This window comes from Cajanus cajan, chromosome 2, assembly GCF_000230855.2.
Source record: "Cajanus cajan strain Asha chromosome 2, NIPB_CcT2T_4, whole genome shotgun sequence".
NCBI lineage: Eukaryota > Viridiplantae > Streptophyta > Magnoliopsida > Fabales > Fabaceae > Cajanus > Cajanus cajan.
Window position 1 is genome coordinate 63,680,313 of NC_138518.1, and position 17,496 is coordinate 63,697,808.

Below are 17,496 nucleotides of genomic sequence, written 5' to 3' on the forward strand. Positions count from 1 at the left end.
CTCCTCCGGAGAAGGCTCGCTTCACCACGTATGGTCCTTCGTAATTCGGGGCCCACTTTCCGATTTTGTCCTTTTGGGCTGGTAGTAATTTCTTCATTACCAGCTCTCCCTCATGATAGACTCGAGGGTGGACTTTCTTGTCAAAAGCCTTTTTGATCTTTCTTTGATAGGCTTGACCATGGCATATGGCGTTCAGCCGTTTTTCTTCAATAAGGTTTAACTGGTCATATCGGCTTTGAACCCATTCTGCCTCGGAAAGTTTCGCTTCCATGATTACCCTTAGAGAAGGTATCTCAACTTCAACAGGCAAGACCGCCTCCATCCCATAAACGAGGGAGAATGGAGTAGCTCCTGTGGATGTGCGCACTGAAGTCCTGTATCCATGGAGAGCGAAAGGTAGCATCTCATGCCAGTCTTTGAATGAGACAACCATCTTTTGCACTATCTTCTTGATATTTTTATTGGCTGCCTCGACTGCCCCATTCATCTTTGGTCGATAGGGGGAAGAGTTGTGGTGTTGGATTTTGAACTCTTGGCACAGTTCTTCCACCATCTTGTTATTTAGATTGGATCCATTATCGGTGATGATTTTATCAGGAATACCGTATCTGCATATCATATTCTTTTTGATGAAGGATGTTACCACCTTTCGGGTCACATGAGCATACGATGCCGCTTCTACCCATTTGGTGAAATAGTCAATGGCCACAAGAATGAATCTGTGCCCGTTGGATGCTTTCGGCTCAATGGGTCCAATAACATCCATGCCCCACATTGAGAATGGCCAAAGTGAAGCCAATACGTTGAGTGGGGTTGGTGGGATATGAATGTTGTCGGCGTATGCTTGACATTTATGGCATTTTCGCACATATTGGTAACAATCCTTTTCCATGGTCGACCAATAATATCCCGCCCTGAGGATCTTTTTAGCCATTGCGGGCCCGGGAATGTGGGTACCGAAAACCCCCTCATGAACTTCTTTGATCATGTTTTGGGCTTCGACTTGGTCTACACATCTCAACAAGACCGAGTCATAATTTTTCTTGTAGAGGGTTTCGCCGACTAGCAAAAATCCCATGGCCCTTCTTCGGATATGCTTCTTGTCATTATCACTGGCCATATCAGGATATTCCCCTTTTGTCAAATATTGCTTGATGTCATGGAACCATGAATGATCATCAACTACTTCATCTATCAGAAGGCAAAACGCTTGCTTATCATGCCTCCGGATATTGATGATGGGCATTTCATGCTCATTATCCAAGGCGAACATTGATGATAGTGTGGCAAGAGCGTCGGCAAACTGATTTTCCTCCCTTGGAATGTATTCAAAGATGACACTTTGGAAGAGTTGTGTCAAATCTTTGATGTGCTCAACATATGGTATCAATTTGGGATTTCGGACTTCCCATTCACCTCGTAATTGGTAGATGACTAGGGCCGAATCACCAAATACTTTGAGCTTTAGTATACCATTGTTGATGGCTGCTTGGATTCCCAACGCGCAAGCCTCGTATTCTGCCATATTGTTTGTACAATCGAAGTTGAGTCTTGCCGTTATGGGGATGTGTTTTCCTTGTGGAGAGATTAGCACTGTGCCAATCCCTCGTCCAAGCATGTTGGAGGCTCCATCAAAATACATGGTCCATGCATCATCTTTAAGCTCTTCATGTTGTAGATGCATTATATGCTCATCGGGGAAATCATCCTGAAGGGATTGGTAGTCGTTGGTCGGCCCGTGTGCTAGGTAATCAGCTAGGGTACTACCCTTGATGGCCTTTTGAGTGACATGTATGATGTCAAATTCTGATAACTGTACTTGTCATCGGGCAATCTTCCCAGTGATTATTGGTTTGTCGAACACGTACTTGATTGGGTCCATTTTGGAAACCAACCAAGTAGTATGCCTTATCATATACTGCCTGAGCCTTTGCGTTGCCCATGCTAACGCGCAGCACGTTTTTTCTAGCGGCGTATAGCGGGTTTCATAATCAAGAAATTTCTTGCTCAGGTAGTAGATGGCTTGTTCTTTCTTTCCTGTTTCATCTTGTTGTCCCAGCACAGCCCCCATAGACTCATCAAGCACCGTCAAGTAGAGGATTAATGGTCTTCCCTCGACAGGTGGCACCAATACCAGTGGATTGGCCAAGCACTGTTTGATCTTATCAAAAGCTTGTTGACAATTTTCATCCCAAACTTCGGAATGATTCTTGCGCAACAGCTTGAATATTGGCTTGCACGTGTCAGTCAACTGTGCGATGAACCTTGCAACGTAGTTCACCCTGCCGAGGAATCCTCTAATTTCTTTCTCAGTTTTAGGAGGAGGCATTTCCATTATTGCCTTTACTTTATCAGGGTCCACCTCTATGCCTTTTTCACTGACGATGAACCCGAGAAGCTTACCCGACCGGACTCCGAAAGTACACTTAGCCGGATTTAGCTTAAGCTGATACTTGCGAAGCCGATTGAATAATTTTCTCAAATATTGGACATGATCCATCTCATCTTTTGACTTTGCGATCATGTCATCCACATATACTTCAATTTCTTTGTGGATCATATCATGGAATAACGTCACCATCGCTCGTTGATAGGTGGCACCCGCATTCTTGAGTCCAAAAGGCATTACCCTGTAGCAAAAAGTACCCCAGGGTGTAATGAAGGAAGTCTTCTCGCGGTCTTCCACATTCATCTTGATTTGGTTGTACCCAGAGTACCCATCCATGAAGGAATAGAGTGTGTTTGTGGCTGTATGATCCACCAATGTATCGATGTGTGGTAAGGGAAAATCGTCCTTTAGCACGATTAAGATCCCTGTAGTCAACACAAACTCTAACCTTTCCATTCTTTTTAATGACTGGCACAATGTTAGCCAGCCATTCGGGATACTGGGACACAACCAGGAACCCCGCGTCTAATTGTTTTTCTACCTCCTCCTTGATCTTTAAAGACCATTCGGGCTTGACTCGTCGGAGCTTTTGTTTGACGGGTCGAAACCCTTCTTTCAATGGTAATTTGTGCTCGACGATATTAGAGTCCAAACCGGGCATATCATGGTACGACCATGCAAATACATCTTTGTATTCCTTTAACAACTGGATCAATTGCTCCCTTATTTCATCACTGATATGGGTTCCAATATTGACCTCTTTTATTTCTTGGCCTTGCCCCAAATTTACGGTCTCTAATTTTTCTTGATGCGGTTGGAGTAGACGAGCCTCTTGATCTAGCAGTCTTTGCAAGTCCGGAGAAATGGTCTCCTCATCACTGTCCAACTCAACCCATTCATCCTCAACTTTCGGATCCCGGTCGGAGCGAACAATCACAGACATAATTGTTTTATTGGTTCTGTTTAGGTTTAGAATTTATTAATATTAATGAGAGAAAGAGAGAAAAGAACAAATGAGAGAATAATGTGTGAAAAATGCCTCTTTATTGATATGTATTAAAATTTGTACAAAGACCCTTATTTACATGAAAAGGTTCTCATGATCTCGGGTACTGATCATGAGTCCCAAAAAGAAAAAGAAAATTAAGGAGGGGCCCTATCGTGGCTTGTCATTCTCTACTCCTGCTTTGGTAGAGGATTCTTGCTCACGTCGGGTGCTGTCGAATCGAAGGTGACCCACCCGGCATCAATAAGGTCTTGGACCTTGTGTTTGAGAGCCCTACAGTTCTCCGTTGAATGTCCTGGTGCCCCCGAGTGGTATAGGCATTTATCTTGTGGTTTGTACCACTCGGGATAAGGTGGATCCATCTTCCTTGGTGGAATGTAAGCTAGAAGATGAGCTTCCACTAACTTCGGCAGGAGGTCGCTATATGTGGTCGAAAGTTTATCAAGCTTCCTCACAGGGTTATACTGCGACTTTCCTGACTTCGAAGTGGAAGAAGATGAAGAAATGGTTATAGCGTTGACTCCTCCTTCTTTCTTCTTCCCGAAGGCCTTCTTAGCTTCATATGGTTGGGAAGGCTTAGCCAGCTTCCCACTTTTGAGTCCTTGTTCCACCCTTTCTCCAATGGTGATGATGTCCGAGAAGAGTGTTGTCGTGTTCCCTATCATCTTGTCATAATAGGGACCAGTCAACGAATTGATGAACAAGGACACCGTCTCCTTATCCGACAGCGGGGGCTCTATCTGTGCCGCCAACTCCCTCCAACGTTGGGCGTACGCCTTGAAGGATTCATCGTTCTTTTTACTCAAGGCTTGAAGATCTGACCTATCGGGTGTTAGGTCGATGTTGTATTTGTAGCGCTTGAGAAAGGCGTCGGCCAACTGCCTCCATGTGTGTACTAGATTTCCATCTAGCTGCATATACCAGTTGAGCGCGGTATCAGCCAAGCTCTCTTGGAAGCAGTGGATCAAGAGCTTTTCGTTTGTGGCATATGCAGCCATTTTGCGACAGTACATGGTGAGATGACTCTTAGGGCAAGTCGATCCCACGTACTTTGGGAAATCCGGCACTTTAAATTTAGGAGGGAATTGGATGTCCCTCACTAAACACATGTCGGCGGCATCTTTAATGTCAAAATCATGCCCCTCCATAGCCCTCAACCGATCCTCTAGGGCGTGGATTTGGTCTTTTGAAATTTCAGGCTCTCTAATCGTAATCCCCGCCCCAAGGGGTACAGCTCTCGGAGGGTCTTCCTCGTGCTCTTCCTCCTCTCCATGATGGGACTCATGGTCACTGTGGTGTGATCCATGGATATTGTGGTGACGCATGAGCTCCATCATTTGCGCCATCTGTTCTTTGAGCTGAGAGAGCTCGGTTGTGAGCTTTTTATTTTGCTCTTCCAGCGCTTCCATTTTCTTGATTTTCTGCGCGCGTGTGAGGACAGAGAGATGACCAGCCACTTTCTAAAATGAATATTTTAATTAGTTTATTTATGGGATGAATACGCTCTTGACATGAGCTTGATAACCCTCCATTTTTAAGGCGCTGCCTTTTTAAAATGGAGTGTTATCACCCTCCTTGAATTATGATCCCTCCCCAACGGAGAATCTCGATAATTATGGGTCTCTTTTACTCATGTCAAGAGGTATTGGTGAACCTAGAATGCATGGTTTATGAGGATGCATGATATCTTATTGGTAATGATGCACATGCTCCTCACTTTTATTATATTTTCACACATTGGTTTTTCCTCTCATGTCATGACATTTTCATGCATGGGGATTATTCTTTAGACCTTATCGCGAGGTTATTTATTAATGCACAAACAATTGCACATAAGCATTTACACAAACAATTCACTCATCCACGAACAGTCACGAGCGAATCACGAGGTAGGGGTATCCTGCAGAAAGGTGCATATTCAAGGTGGTTCTAACTGTTCTCACCGGTCTGAGGCCCCCAAGGTGCCCCCATTATAGGGACCCAATTCCTCTCGTCGTAAGTCGATGGAAAGCTCCAACGCACTGTCGGACTCGAGTTCATGGTTATCACCTTGAGTGATGCTTTCCGACAACGGTCTACGGGCACCTATAGACCCATTCGACAACCGGCCGTACTAACATCCACTCCCTATGGCTTACCACTCATGCCCCCGGGTATAGAGGGAACTGTTGTGTGCAAAGGTTTGTGTGCAGTTTTTATTTCAAACAATTGCGGAAATTTAAACAAACAATAGTTATTAAAAGCCAAATAGGTAAAACGTGTTATCATACAAGCAAGGGGTAATAAAGTAATTTTAACTATTATTTGTTAAAAATAATCTGTCACTAAATGGGACTGACTCTCGAAGCTTCCCCAGTGGAGTCGCCATCTGTCGCCACCGGCCCGAAACGGGCTTTCGGCATTCGCTAAGGATGGTTGGACTCTTTTATTTGTTTAAAAATATGGATTGCTAGAATGACTTATTCTCAAACTGAGACCTTGTCAAACGAGCAATTTTATTAAAAGGCTCACCAATCCATGTTAATCCCAAGCGGGACCCTCCATGGATTAGCGGTTTTCGCAAAAAGAAGGGGTTCATGGAGTCGCCACCAATGTTTTACTCAAAACATTGGAAAAAGAAGTTTAAGGCAATCGATTCAAAAATCGACTTCGGCCATTACAACCAGAGTCGGGTAAGGGAGTCGGTTACGCGTGGGGAAGGTGTTAGCACCCCACAGCGCCCCTTTCGGGTTCCCTATGACAGATTATTTAAAAAAAAAAATAGTGCGAAATTACTAAATTACCCCTATTTATTCTAAGCAATTATAAATTAACTATCTACATGATGACAGTTTAAATATGCACACAAAAAGCAGTAAAAGGAAGGTCTTAAGAAGAAACCTTTGAAGCGTGCTTTTATATTCAAGTAAAACTGGGAAGCTTTTTGGCGTTCCCTCGCTCTACAAGCCCGCTCGCTCCCTCCTAGAAAATTTTAACTATGGAAATCCTCCGGATTTCCCTTCGACTCAGTTCGAGACTCAAGCAAAAAGCTCAGAACTCGAGAACTTTGTCGGATCAACTCTCCGAGTGATTTCTAGGCAGAGCACTGCTCAAAAAAAACCCAGAATCCTCAAGAAGAGGGTTAAAACTCAGTGTAAAAGTGTGAAATGACGTCCCATTGACGTCATATTTATAGGGAAGAGGCTCAATACGGTTCCTGGGGGTCAATACGGTCCGTATTGAAGTTTTGAACTACAATACGGCCGTATTGAATTCAATACGGCCGTATTGAAGTTCAAAAACCTCAATACGGCCGTATTGAAGTTCAGTGCAGCCGTATTGAAGTTCAGTGCAGCCGTATTGAATTCAATGCAGCCGTATTGAAGTTCAGAAACTTCAATACGGCCGTATTGAGTTCAGTGCGGCCGTATTGAAGTTCAAAATGTTCAATACGGCCGTACTGAACCTCTGGGAGGCCGTATTGGGCTTCATTCCTCCCACTTTTCTTATTTTAGCTATCCTAAGACCTCTAGACCTATAGAGAACCCTCCTTGGGCCTTCTGGAAGTCCTTCTGGCTGATCTTCCTTCAGTCTTCGAGAGTCTTCAAGCTTTATTTCCGACCCGGACAATTTTAGGGGTCTACAAGTACCACAATCTAACTTAACAAGAGTCAATTGAAATCCAATTAAGATTACAATAAAGACGAACAACTATCTCAAAACATAATGGCAAATACAAAATTTGTAACTAAATTTCAATGTCACATTCTATTAAAGCATAACTCATCTATGAGGAATACATAAACCTCTTACCAACATCCTCAACATCATGTTGAAGATCACTTACAACAGCATACAATAAAGACAAACACAAATAAGGTGTAACGACCCGGCTGGTCACTACACACACACCCCTGTACACCGGAAACCGGACAGAAAGGAACAAGTGTATACATATAGTGTCTAGAATATACATATATACATGTCCAAGTCTGACTAGATTCAAAATGTACAAAAATACATCCAAAGCTAATACACCAAGTAGCTGAAACAACAAAACATCAACAAGGATCAGCTCCGCCTACCAGCTGTAGACTCACCACTAGCCACCAACCTATCACTACTCTGCTCCCATACATAGTATGATCATCGCAGTCCAAACCACATGGAAACAACAAAGGGTAAGTTAGTGTAAAGAAATTGACATACATACATAAATATGTAAATAAAAGCATCTACAGCTATCAGTACACCCGTACGGCTTATACTACACCATAGCAAATTCAGCAATATCAGCACCGCTCAGCGGCTATAACAGCACTACAATAGTGACTAACAGCACCGACATAGCGGCTATAACAGCACCACAATAGTGGCTAACAGCACCGACATAGCGGCTATAACAGCACCACAATAGTGGCTAACAGCACCGACATAGCGGCTATAACAGCACCACAATAGTGGCTAAACACAGCATATAGCTCAGTAATAAACAGCACAGCAAAACAGCTCACAGCACAGCACAACAAAATCAGCATACAGCACAACTAAGTAGTATTCAACACAGCTTACTACTCACAACTCAGCTCATCATTCTAGAGCATAGCCATATTATAAGTCAGCATTTAAATTCATCAATAACAGCCCAGCTCAGCATAGCGATATACATCTATTACAACTTAACATTATTTTATTTAGCATTTACACCTAGTCAGCACAGCATATTTATCAATTACATCTCAGCTCAGCAATTACAGCATAATTCAGCAACTATCAGCATATCATATAATAAGGTTCAGAATTAGCGTCACACAGCACAACACAACTTTTCATCACAGGACATTGGCAGCATTAATCAGCATAAAACCATATTATCAACAAATTCAGCATATAACTTCACATCCTCATACGCCCCCGGCGCACTCATGGTCGCGCCCAGCGTGGCATAACCAGAGGGCTCCAAGGCTAGCGCACCCGGCGCAAGCGTGCCTGCGCCCGGCGAGACTCAGCCAGAGAGTCCAAAGCTCTCTCGCGCCTGGCGCAATACCCAATTGCGACCAGTGCAGGCCAGGCAGAGACTTCAAGGAGTCTCACACGCCCGGCGTGCCCCAACCCGCGCCCAGCGCAGGCAAGGCAGAGACCTCCCTTGGTCTCGCGCCCAGTGCAAACCAAATTTCGCCCAGCGCCCTCGAGGCAGAGACTCCCAAGGAGTCTCACGCCCAGCGCGACAAGGGCCGCGCTCAGCGCAGCACATCAATATCATCATTCAGCTCAATAACATTAATCATTAACAGGCATGATCAACAACTTCACAACGCACAACATGTTCAACACATAATACGACCCAACCATCTTGTTTACAACTCATCTATCTTGTCAACTTACTCACTCAAACAACACCAATACACCTAAGCACCTAAAACAACTTTCAACTCAACCAAATCACTAAAAGTGAAATGGCAACCTTCACAGAAAACAGCGCATCAGGAGTTATACTACTTCTACCATACTCATCCTTATCTCATATGAAAGATAAGAATATTTCGTACAACTCTCATGAAGACACCAAGTCCTAATTCCTTCATCTACCTTGTTAAAAATTCTAAAAACCGCAACAGATATAAGTAATGCTGGAAGCTTGACCCCTCTTCACTAAAACGGCCATATCTGGAGTTCTAAAACTCCTTTTCGGGTGATTCCAGCGCCATTGGAAAGCTAACATCCAAGGCTACAACTTTTATGAAGACTATAAATTCAAATTCTGAAAATCAAATTAACGCCCGGCGCATTAAAATCGTGCCCGGCTCAATTCTCAACTAGAGACCTACAAAGGTCTATTGCGCCCGGCGTGGTTCGCCACGCGCCCGGCAAGATTCACCCAGGGATTCCCCATTTCAACTCACGCCCGGCGCAAATTCAAACAGGAACCCTCCGCAGTTCGAAAATTTTACCCAAAACCTGCAAAATCAACACCCCAGGCACATGCAATCGGTCCAAAACATCACATTTTCATCATACAACCCGAAAATACCAGCTTTTTCAACATGCAACCACAAACAAGGAAAGATCACCAAATTTTCACCCAAGCCCCGAAACCCCGGAAAAATCCATTTTTGTCAATCTCAGCCATCAATCCGCAACAATCAATCATCATGTGAGTTTCTAGCTCACTTCCAAACAGCCAGTACAAACAAATAACTAACTTCCCTTACCTCGATATGAAGAATCCGAGCTCCGGGAAGAGGAGAACGAGAAGAAGAGGAAGATGGAAACAAGCTTGAACGCAAAACAACAAGGATGAAGAACTTCAGCAAGCCTCTCCCTACGAATCAGCACCTTGAGTTCAGAAAGGAAGTGTTTGGGAGTGAAAAATATCTCACTTTGGCTAATAACATAAAATGTAGCCGAGCAAGTAAACACAAACAAGATATATATATATATATATACATAACATAGGCAGATTGGAAATAATAACACATTTCACTCATTCATGACATAATTATTAAATAACACATAACATTAAGATGCATATGGACTACATATTGTCATGCATGTAGCGCCAGTAAAAACATCACATATCATACTTGTGCATTGTCACTAGCAATACATGTACAGTAAACCTATGAGTACATGTCGAATCAAACTATCAATGCACTCTCACCAGGAAGACATACTACTAGGGTATGATCGGGATAGTTGAGTTATGCAAGATACATATCATGCACACAATGGGTGATACTAGAACTTTCAAACCAAGTTATCCTCAAACTTTTACACAAGAGGATGTCTTCCCTAACAGTGTATTTCATATCTTACTTTTAAAAATACTTTTATGCATATGATGCATATCAAACAGAATCTATACATAACATTTCACATAATCTCATTAATTTGCATATCACATGCCTTATCATATCACATTATCACATCATTTCATTGTCAATTGATCTCATATCATATAATCATTATCTGTTCTTAATATAACAATTAATAATTCAACTATATCAATTAAATATTAGCAATCAATGGCATAATGAATCACATCACTACAACTCATACATAGCTCACAATCATACAAATAACATACTCACATACCACAACTAATTATCAATATTAATTAATACAATGATTACACATGTTTGTGGCATAAACACAACAATTATACAATATCATTCGATACACCTCAAGATAGAATCATTATGAGATTATCTAATCATATGTAAACACCACAATCATAGTTACTAAAATATCAATGTCACCAAGCATTTAAATTGATAGTTTAACTACCCTAGCAGCCTTGTCAATATCACATATTAAATCCTTAGATATCGTTATCGTCAAAATATCTCAAGTCATTAATAATCAACTTATATCATAACTTATTAACAATTATTAATTTTCCCCATGATTTATCTTTCCTAGACATTGATATAGGTATTTCAAACCATTCATAAGATCAAACACTTAAAGGATAAAGTTATTCATCATCATCATTCATAAACTACATTTTCATAATTTAATTTTCTAAGACGACATTGGGTGATTCAAACACCTTATCCAAAGCTATATATATATATATATATATATATATATATATATATATATATATATGTAATCAAGTTTATCTTAATATTCTTAGAAAGGTAAGGTAATTATCTCCAACTTCTATGTTAACCTCAAGAGTTAATTATATCATCTGTTATATTTTAAAAAAAATACAAAACTATAACGTTTTAGTTTAAATCTGACAGTTTGACATTTGTTCACTAATTTGATCATAACTTGAGTTATAAATCTCCTTTTCAGGAGATTCTAATGGAATTTGAAAGTTAACATCCAAGAATACAATTCATATGAAGATCACAAAACCTTATTCTAATAGTAGCATGCCCAACATAGCATTTATTGCACTTAGTGTAGAAAAGACAATATCCTCTCGGGAGATATAGTGTCAAATAGCACTAAGGTGGCCCATTTGATGCCGACGCGATATCAATTCATGAAAGACTTGCAAGATGTGCAAAAATCCCACATTACGAACCCCAAACTCAAACTCAAATTCAATTAGTAAAAATCACAACTAAAGCTTAATATTACTCTATTATATTATCAATTACTTAAATCTAACATCAATTTCACATTATAATTACATACTTTTATTAACTACTCACACAATAACCATTTAGGATTCTCACAAGAACCAACAGACAATTCAAACTTCACAATTATATATTCAATCACGAAATTGTAGACATATACAACTACATAATATCAAATAGAATAATAAGGAATCATATAGAAGACCAAAACACATAATGCAATCAATTGGAAAAACCTCCTTTATACAATACAAGCAATTGAGAGGGGATTGGAGTTAATATCACTATCCAAAATACATCTCACATTCAAAGGAAGACTACTCATTCATCCTTTACCTCAATGAACACTTGATGAAGGACATGGATCTCCAAGGTGTTCTCCAACAAACTCTAATCCTCCTTCCTATTTTTCAGAGCATATATGTAATATGAAAAAAAAACTAAAAGAATTGCCATGATAACCCTTTTTTAAAAACTTAACTCACACTTAATTCTTTAATAAAAATACTTTAACCATAGTTCTTTTTTCCTTTTTCTAGAATATTAAAACTTATAAATAAATAATATATCAAATAAGCATATTTATCCCAACATAAATAATTAATAATTAATAAATATATAATATATAAATAAATAAATTTCTTCCAACATCATTATAATTAAAATAAAATATATAAACAAAAACAATTATAATAAAAACACTTATTTTTCTTCAAATACTTATTATAACAAAATATCATAAAATCCTTATTTCTCTGATTAATATTTTACAAAATAATTTTTACAAATATTTATTATTTAATTAAAATTCTCATAATTATTAAAAATTTCTAAAATATTTTATAGAACCATTTAATTAATCAAAATATCCTTTTAATAATTTTAGAAAATTTGGGGTGTTACAAAAGTGTGTGAGAGAGAGAAAAACAATTCAATTTATATTTTGTCAATCATACATGTCTATCCTTCATTTTTGAATTACATATACAATGTTTTATTTTTTTTATGATATTTATTTTTAATTTTGAAAATAATAATTTTTCATGTGATTTTTAAAATTTCCTTGAAGCTTGTATATTTTTTAAATCACACCACATATAATATTTATGATATTTTTTTGGTGAATAACGATCAAAACAACAAAAAGAAAGAAAAGGGTATCTTACAACCTCTTATGAGGCACCTGTATAATATCAGCATCTAGAAGCATTGAAAGTTCCGCTAAAGGTGCTTCAAGAATGACCAAGCTTTCATCTACTGCTGCTCCTCGCTTAGTCAAAAAATCCGCACAACTATTGCCCTTCCGAAGAGTATGCTTAAACTCTAATCGCCAATCCTCCCTAGCAAAGTCCCGTATTCGAGCAATAATGGTAGCATACATGTGCCACACTGGAGGTGGATGTTGGATAAGATTTAATGCATGTAAGGAATCCGAAATGCAAACTACATTCGATACATGCATGTCCCATGCAATCTGCAGCCCCTGTAATATACCAAGTAACTCTGCCTGCAAGATATTGGTCTCACCAATATTACCAAAATACCCCCGAAGCCATCTCCCATTTGAATCATGGAGTAAACCCCCAAAGTCAGCTCTTCTCTGATTACCTTGGCAACTCCCATCTGTATGCAAAGAAATCTGATCCCCTGTAGCCAGGATACAAGTAACCCAACGTTCTAGTCGAGGTGCAACGTCGTCACTCCCACCAAACGCACTAGTTGAAGCAGTCAAGAGTGCTTGGGCTTTAGCTACAATTGTTTGAGGGTATAAAACTTGTCGGTGAAAAAGAATGTTGTTCCTCGCTTTCCACATCTCCCACAAGAGAATAGGCACTATCAAACCCTCTTAGGAGAGGGCAGCATGCAGCCATGATAGTCGAGTGTGTGGGTCCCTTGAAGGGCCAGTAATCGCCAAACTAGTCAAAAGCCAAACTCTAGAAATCACATCACATTCCCAGAAAATATGATGGACATCCTCCGGGTACTGATGGCAGCAAAGACAAGTGGTAAATTCAATGATATGTCGATAATGTAGAAAACAACGCGTAGGCAAAGCATCATGACAAAATTGCCATAAAAAAAACACTAGCTATGCGGGGAGCTTGAGCTTCCACAACCATCCCCAACTACCATCTCTCCTTGGGGTAGATCTTGCCAATAACCACGCATATCCCGTACAAACTGAATAAACTCCCGATTCATCCCCCTGCCATGCAAGCACGTCAGGGATATCATGGTGTAAGTAGAGCCGCAAGTGGGAGAGTAATTCACGAAGATCATCGATTAAGGGTGACGCGATACGTGCTAGATCACAACACCCATCCGAGCTCACCACATGGCGCACCTCCAAGTCCACATCGTTGAGGTCGATGTATGTCATGCGAGAGGAAAGAGGTGATCCATCAATCCAAGGATTAAACCAAAAACTACACTCACCTTGCCCCAGCCTAAGATGAAATCCCTCTTCGAGCGCTTCATATGCTTTTCGTAACGATGAAAGGAAAAACGACCCAGAATGTTGCAACATGGAAGTTATATCGGCACCAAGGTATTTCCACTTAACAAAATGTACCCAGAGCTTCTCAAGCTTGTACATGAGGTCCCAAACTTGCTTACCAATAAGTGCCACATTTTGAAGCCTGGTAGGTCGGACCCCAAGCCCACCATCCTTCCTTCTCTGAGTGATGGTTTCCCACTTAACTAGATGTAAACCACGTTTGTCTTGACCACTCCATAGGAAACGTCTAGCTAGCATGTCTAGCTTCTCACAAACTTGGTTGGGCAGCCATTGAATATGCATATTATACGTGGGAATGGATGTAAGAACAGAATTAACCAAAGCTAAACGCCTAGCTTTATTGAGAAGTCTCCCTCTCCAAGAGGAAAGACGCTGTTGCACCTTCTCCACAAGGTCCTGAAAATGTTGTGATTTAACCCGACCATGCACCATCCGATAGCCCAAATACTTGCCAAGAGAGGAAGAAAAATGTATCTGAGATATGCGAGCTAACCTACGACGACGGACAGGTGATACCCTCTGAGAAGCAAATGCCATAGACTTAGACAGGTTGACCCGCATCCCTGAAGCGTCACAAAATAAATCAATAACTTTCATAATAGTACGCATAGAAGAAGTTTTAGCTTTTGAAAACAACAATACGTCATCAGCAAAGAAGAGGTGTGACACGGCAGGACCACCTCGTAACCTATAGGGGGACCAAGAGCCTTCCTCAACTTCCTTTGTGATCAATAAACCCAATCTCTCCATACAAAGCACAAATAAATATGGCGAGAGTGGATCACCCTGTCGAAGCCCTCTCCTAGGAGTGATGGTTCCTGTTTTTTGGCCATTCCAGAGAAGACATAGAGAAGCAGAAGAAACCCCATGCATGATAAGAGAGATAATATGTGGAGGAAACCCAAGATCAATAAGAACACGCCGCAGGAAGCTCCAGTCAACACGATCATACGCTTTCTCCAAATCTAGTTTCAGAATTAAATCACCCTCCACTCTTTGAGATTTGGACATGGAATGTATGATTTCTTGTACCAATATGGCATTATCATTAGTGCTTCTACCTAAGAGAAAGCTACTCTGCATAGGGCTTACAATGCGATTCAAAATCAAACGAAGACGGTTGACGAGCACTTTTGATATTAGCTTATGTAAGACATTACACAAGCTAATAGGTTGAAAGTCCTTCAAATGACGAGGGCCCTCATGCTTCGGAATAAGAACAATCAATGTTTCCACAGCTTGAGGATCAAAGAAACTTGTAGCAAAAGCAGTGCGCACGAAGGACCACACATCATCCCCCACCACATCCCAATACATCTTGTAAAAGATAGGTTGAAAGCCATCGGGACCGGGGGCTTTATAAGGCTTCATCTCCATCAGCGCTTGAAAGACCTCCTCTTTAGAAACTGGCGCACCTAACAAAAGTTGGTCATCATAGTTAAGCCTCATTAAAGGATCCGGATCCCTTAACGGTCGGACCTCCTCTGCTTCCCCAAATAGAGTCTGGTAGAATGAATAGGCCGCTTGCTGCAACAGGGCAGCATCAGTACACCACTCCCCTGATGCTAGAAAGAGTCCATGTACCTTACTACACTTCCAACGAACCACTGCTTGTGCATGGAATAAAGAAGTATTACGACTGCTAAGCTTAATCCATTGCTCTCGATATTTCTGGTACCACAAAGTCTCCTCCTGGAATAGACAAGTCTCATATTGTTGTTGTAGATCATGATACAAGGCCCAGGATCTCACCGAGTCAATACGTTCCAAGTACCGCTCCAACCCTCGAATACGTGCTTGGAGTTCTCTCTTTCTCACAAAGATATTACCAAACACCTCCTGGTTAAAAGTGATAGATGCCATCCTTACCTGATTTAACGCATTCAAAACGTTCCCAGAATGGCAATTCCAAGCGTCGTGTACCACCTTACAATAGGCTGCATGGGTACACCAAGCAGCTTTGAATCGAAAAGGAAGATCACCCCGAGGCTGAGGAAACCCTCCACATCGAAGCAGTAAAGGGTTATGGTCCGAGTGACCACGAGGGAGGACCTCCACCACTGCTTCCGGGAACTTGGTACGAAACAAAATGTCACACACAGCCCGATCAAGGCGTTTGTGTAATGAAAGCCCATTACGCCTTCTATGCCAAGTAAACTTTGCCCCCATCAGGTTCAAATCCAACAATCCACATAACTCCAGCTGCTGAGCAAAAATATCAGCCCTACCTATATCAAAAGTGCCTCCTCGTTGTTCGGATGCCACCATTATATCATTAAAATCTCCAATCAAAAGCCACGCCGACTGAGATGTCTCACGTAACATGTTAAGTTGATGCCACATCTCTCGACGAGCAGGAGAAGATGGACTAGCATATACACCCGTAAAAATCCAGGACTGCCCGGAAGTTTTGATGGAAATAGAAACTGCCTGCGAAGTCATTGCAAAGGATTGACATTGCACCGTATTCCCTATCTTCCATAGAGCCCAAATACCCCCAGAGTGACCACGAGCCTCTTGAATAGCCACCACCTGGTAGCCAAGACGATCCCAAAATCCTTGGCAGGTATTAAACAATGTGTGAACTTCGAACAAGAACACAAGGTCAGGTTGACCTCTTAACACACAATCACGAATATGCAATTGATTGCGCCTTCCGAATGCTCCACTCACATTCCAAGCCAGAATTTTGAGATCAATCATTGAACAGATTGAGAAAAAGTACCTGGCACCCACCAGACCATATCATGTCAGTACCGGAGGTATATCCATCGCTTCTCCCTCCTCACTAATTAAAACATCCATATTGAGAGAATGTGTGTCATTACTGCCAAGTTCACCCGGGTCAGGTGGATCACCCATATATTGGGGTCGTCCATGTCTTTCCTCAATGACAGGGAGAGTCGAACACTTCGATAGTTCGCATTGCCATTGATGATGCTTATTGGAAATTAAAGACGAAGCCGAATTCATACTATGCGATAAAGATCCTCGTTGCATGCCCATATTCACATCATGCGTAGGTCTATGTAAGATCAACGAGGATGACTTACCATTCTTGGACTCCACTTGTGGTCTTTTCTTGGAATGCTCCATAGGATACGTATTTGTTGCCACATGTGGGCTTGCCACCTCAACACCCTCCGGGCCCATTTCTTTCATATTCAAATTAATATTTTGTGTCATATTACGTAGAGCTTGGAATCTATTACCCCCGAGATTTGTGTTATCGTGGTTATTGTCATTAAATGGTCGTTTGGAAATCTTGCCAAATTGAAACCTCTCTGATTTACGCGGTTTAGTAACAACTAACCAATCACCATGCATTTTGTCGCCAAAAATCACGGGATTAGTTATAGTGTTAGGGTTAGATTCCTCTTGACCTGGCGCCGCCAAGCCACCCCCTCCGGCACCTTCCGATGGAGAACTAGATGGACCTTGCTTATCAACACCGAAGGAGGAGCTTGGGGAAGAAGGACATGCTCGTGTCACATGCCCATAACAG